At 46.2% G+C, this 5,553-nt stretch overlaps 1 non-coding gene across 1 annotated transcript; it reads right to left on the bottom strand.

The window, feature by feature from the left end:
• Positions 1-4,895: 4,895 nt before the first annotated feature.
• trnam-cau lies at positions 4,896-4,968 on the bottom strand. Its single transcript has one exon. It is a non-coding gene; the product is annotated as a tRNA-Met (tRNA).
• Positions 4,969-5,553: the final 585 nt, after the last annotated feature.

Genomic DNA, 5,553 nt, shown 5'->3' with positions numbered 1-5,553 from the left:
TCTACACTCTACAGACACACGAACCAGTAAGAGTTACCACCAGCTTCATACAAAGGCTTCTTGCTTGGGACTGGCAGTTGAAAACAGTCTTCTTCCAGCGCATTCCCGAGCATTTACTTTATCCTTCTCAGCCAACTTGTATCTCTCCCTAAGACACCTAAACACCATCTTCTAAACTCACACTTTCATCAACTACAGAGCAAACAGGGCAGCACGGTGGCACAATGGTCAACACTGGGACCACGGTGCTGAGGACCCAGGTTCGAAATCAGGCCCTGAGTCACTGTCCATGTGGAGTTTGCAAATGCTCCCCGTGCCTGCGTGGGTTTTATCTCCACAACCCAAAGATGTGCAGGTTAGGTGGATTGGCCACACTAAATTGCCCCTTAATTGAAAAAAATAATAATTGGGTATTCTAAATTTATTTTTTTAAAAACTACAGAGCAAACAATTGAGTCTCCTAAACTCAATCATCTAGTGCCAACCTTGCAAAACCAAACATTTTACTCGTCTGATAACTGATTATTCAGTTAACTACTGCCCAGTAGTCTTGCACTTTTTCTTCTCGGAGAGCTTAAAACCTCAGTCTTCCCTCTCTCTGGCAACCACTAAATAGCTTCAGTAAATGACAAGTGTGACCAAAGTGGATTCTATGGATTGCTTAACAACGCAGTGATACATCTGTCACCTTGTGAGGAAACTAATCTCACTGAAACTTTACCTTTCTCACAAGGGTTTCCATACTCCACATTTGAAGATCTGGCTTTGGAATTTTTTCCAAATGTTGCTCCCACTTTGGTGGTTTCAACAATGTCCCACCTCAAAGGATTTTAATCTTGCTTTCTGAGATTCCTTTCCCCTAGATTCTCAAGTATACTCAAGCAGCATCCTCTGAGTACAATTTCAGATCTTTAGCCATGTCAATAAATAGACAATTGCTTCAAAGGGATACCTTTGCCCCAGTGGCCTGCAGCACAGAGTCACTAAATTTGCTGCCTTCTCGGATCTTCAATGTTTCTCTCAAGTCGACTTCACACAAGTCTGTTCACTGCAGCTCTGTCTTTAACTCAGAGCTTATTTTTAGCTTAACCTAAAGGGCCCTACTCCCGATTCCTGTTTTGGCCCTTACCTGTGGTTTCTTTCCAGGAACCGTCATTGTCCTCCTCCCCGATTTGGGACCTTCTCCCTGCTCCCTCTCCCATGTCCTACTCCCGGGGACACCTACTTGGTAATGGCATTCTGTTTCAGGTCATCTGACCTGCTTTTCACACCGTTTGCCCTTCCTGGCTTCCATGCAGGCATGCAGGGCTGGTTCCCAGCGTGAAGGATGTAAAATGAATGAATTGTGCATGTGTGGCCATTTCCCAGCTGACCCATACACAAAGGCCCAAGGGTCATTAGGAACTGAAGTTCCCAACCTCCGACTTCAGATTAAGGTGAACATTTAAGTTTCATCATACGTGCACGTATCTAGCTTCCTGTTAACTATATTACCTTTTTAAAAACAAATTTAGATTACCCTATTCATTGTTTCCAATTAAGGGGCAATTTAGCGTGGCCAATCCACGTACTCTGCACATCTTTGGGTTGTGGGGGTGAAACCCAAACAACCATGGGGAGAATGTGCAAACTCCACACAGTCAGTGATGAACTAAATTACTGATGCAATAACTAGCAGTTCAAGCATGGAATGTTATGGCCAAGAGCAAGAGCATTCAATTGCATCCTGGTTAGCGAGCAGGGGCATGTCGAGCATATCTTGTTTAGGGAATCAACATTCTCAGTAATCGCTCTCTGAAGTTACAGTTAAGTTCCTAACTTCTAAAAAGTAGAAACAGGATGGGGGGAACACTGACAGTTAGGGACCTATACACCGACGGTAGGTTCACAACACTGGACGAATTGATGGAGGGATTTCAGCTCGCTAGGGGTAACGAACAAAGGTACCTGCAGCTTAAAAACTCCTATGGAAGGAGACAAGGGCGTACCCATGACCGCCACGACAGACACGACTAGAGGAGTTACTTGACGCAAACATTCTAGGTAAAGGAAACTAGCGACATGTACGAACGACTGGTAGAGAGGGCCGACACTGTACTGAACGCAACGAGGAAGAAATGGGAGGAAGACCTGGGGTTTGCAATAGGGTGGGGACTCTAGAGTGAAGCACTGCATAGGGTCAACTCCACCTCCACGTGTGCAAGACTCAACCTAACGCAACTAAAGGTGGTACATAGAGCACACTTAACACAAACCCAAATAAGTAGGTTCTTCCCGGAGGTGGAGGACAGATGTGAATGGTTCCAAGGGGGCCTGGCCAACCACGCCCACATGTTCTGGTCTTGCCCCAGACTTGTGGAGTACTGGACAGCCTTCTTCGAGGCTATGTCCAATGTGGTAGGGGTGAGGGTGGAGCCATGCCTGAAAGTGGCCGTCTTCGGGGTTTCAGACCAGCCAGATCTATTCCTGGGGAGGAGGGCAGACGCCCTTGCCTTTGCCTCCCTGATCACCCGCCGTAGAATCCTGTTCTCCTGGCAGTCAGAATCACCACCCAGAGCTGCAGACTGGCTGTCCGACCTCTCGGAATCTCTCCAAATGGAGAAAATTAAATTCGCCATCCGAGGGTCAGACAATGGCTCTCCCCCCCCCCCCCCCCCCCCCCCCCCCCGCCCCCAGATCTATTTTGTATTACTGGTGTTGTATGTACTCTCTTTGTTTAAAAAAAAATGGAAGAATACAGAGGACATGTATACAGGTATACTGCAATCATCTGTCCAGTACCACGAGAATATATACACCCCCAGTTTTTACTCCCCACACCTTGTTGTTCTTTACTTGTTATTTATGTGATTTTGCTAATTATATAACGTTGTTGTTTTTATCTTGTTTGTATTATCTTCTCATTTTTTTTCTTTGTGCACACCTGTAAATATACCTATGTTCGAAAACCCAATTAAAAACATTTAGAAAAAACAAGTGAGGTATTCTGAAGGGGGAGGGTGAATAGCCAGAGATCATGGTATATATTGGGACTAACCGCATAGGCAGGAAAAAGGAAGATGTCCTGCAGGAGGAGTTCAGGGAGTTAGGTAGAAAGCTAAAAACAGGACCTCTGTGGTTGCAATCTCAGGATTACTCCCTGTGCCACGTGCCAGAGAGGCTAGAAATAGGAAGAAAGTACAGCTAAACAAATGGCTAAACTGCTGGTGTAGGAGGGAGCGTTTCAGGTTTATGGACTCTGGGATCTCTTCCGGGGCAGGTGGAACCTGTGCAGGATGGATGGGTTGCATCTAAACTGGAGGGGCATAAATAACCTGGCCGTGAGGTTTGGTAGTGTCACATAGGAGGGTTTAAACTAGTGTGGCAGGAGGGAACTGGAGCAATGGGTCAATGAAATAACAGAGGGGGAACTAGAGAATACGGCCAGCAAGACTCAGAGGAAGAGCAGGCCGGGAGATTTTGCTGAACACAGTGGGACTGGTGGTCTGAAGTACATTTGTTTCAATGCAAGAAGTATAACAGGGAAGGCAGATGAACTTAGAGCTTGGATTTGGACTTGGAACTATGATGTTGTTTCGATTACAAAGACTTGGTTGAGGGAAGGACAGGATTGGCATCTAAATACTCCAGGTTTAGATGTTTCAGGTGGGACAGAGGGGAATGTAAAAAGGGTGGGGGAGTTGCACTACTGGTTAAGGAGAATATCACAGCTGCACTGCAGGAGGACACTTCATGCAGCGAGGCAATATGGGTAGAGTCCAGGAATAGTAAGGCTGCAGTCACAATGTTGGTGAATTACTAAGAGCCTCTCAGCAGCCAGCGGCAGATAGAGGAGCAGATATGTAGGCAGATTTTAGAAAGGTGTAAAAGCAACAGTGTTGTTGTGGTGGATGATTTTATCTTCCCCAATATTGACTGGGACTCAGTGCTAGAGGCTTGGATGGGACAACGTTTGTAAGGAGTATCCAGGAGGGCTTCTTGAAACAATATGTAAATATTTCAACCGGGAAAGGGGCTGTACTGGACCTGGTATTGGGGAATGAGCCTGGACAGGTGGTCGAAGTTAGAGTAGGGAAGCATTTTGGGAACAGTGACCATAATACAGTAAGTTTTAAGGTACGGTCGGATAAAGATAAGAGTAGCCCTCAGTGAGGGTGCTAAATTTGGGGAAGGCAAATTAGAACTATATTCATAGAACATAGAACAGTACAGCACAGAACAGGCCCTTCGGCCCTCGATGTTGTGCCGAGCAATGATCACCCTACTCAAACCCACGTATCCACCCTATACCCGTAACCCAACAACCCCCCCCTCCCCCTTAACCTTACTTTTTTAGGACACTACGGGCAATTTAGCATGGCCAATCCACCTAACCCGCACATCTTTGGACTGTGGGAGGAAACCGGAGCACCTGGAGGAAACCCACGCACACACGGGGAGGACGTGCAGACTCCGCACAGACAGTGACCCAGCCGGGAACTGAACCTGGGACCCTGGAGCTGTGAAGCATTTAACCACCATGCTACTGTGCTGCCCTAATATTCAGCAGAAATTAAATAATTTAGATTGCGGGCGGATAATAATAATATTCTTTATTGTCACAAGTAGGCTTACATTAACACTGCAATGAAGTTACCATGAAAAGCCCCTGGTCGCCACCTTCCGGCACCTGTTCGGGTACAGGGAGGGAGAATTCAGAATGTCCAAATTACCTAACAGCACGTCTTTTGGGACTTGTGGGCGGAAACCAGAGCACCCGGAGGAAACCCACGGAGATACAGGGAGAACGTGCAGACTCTACACAGACAGTGACCCAAGCAGGAATTGAACCTGGGTTCTTGGTGCTGTGAAGCAACAGTACTAACCATTGAGCTACTGTGCCACCCATAAAGGCTTGCCCTCTCTGAGGATTGAACTCAGGACCTTCAGATTATGAGACTGACGAGCTGCCAACTGCACCAAGAAGGATGATTGAGAGTAAATTAACACCTGGCATATGGGAGGCTTTCAAATGTCAGTTGATAGGAATTCAGGACAAGCATGTTCCTGTGATGAAGAAGGATAGGTATAGCAAGTTTCAGGAACCTTGGATAACGAGGGATGTTGTGAGTATAGTCAAATAGAAAAAGGAAGCATTTAGAAGGTCTAGAAGGCTGGGAAAAGACAAAGTCCATGAGGAATATAAGGAAAGTAGGAAGGAACTTTAAAAAAAATTAATTTAGAGTACCCAATTATATATTTTTTCCAATTAAGAGGCAATTTGGTGTGGTCAATCCTTCTAACCAGCACATCTTTGGATTGTGAGGGTGAAACCCACGCAGACACGGGGAGAATGTGCAAACTCCATACGGACAGTGACCCAGGGCCGGGGTTCAAACCCAGGTCCTCAGGGCTGTAGTCCCAGTGCTGACCACTGCGCCACATGCCGCCCCTAAGTAGGAAGGAACTTAAGCAAGGAGTCAGGAGGGCTAAAAGGGGTCATGAAAAGTCATTGGCAAATATGATTAAAGAAAACCATAAGCTTTTTATACGCATATAAAGAGCAAGAGGGTA

This window comes from Scyliorhinus canicula, chromosome 4, assembly GCF_902713615.1.
Source record: "Scyliorhinus canicula chromosome 4, sScyCan1.1, whole genome shotgun sequence".
In the NCBI taxonomy this organism is placed as follows: Eukaryota; Metazoa; Chordata; class Chondrichthyes; order Carcharhiniformes; family Scyliorhinidae; genus Scyliorhinus; species Scyliorhinus canicula.
This window is presented reverse-complemented; position numbering and strand designations above follow the sequence as displayed.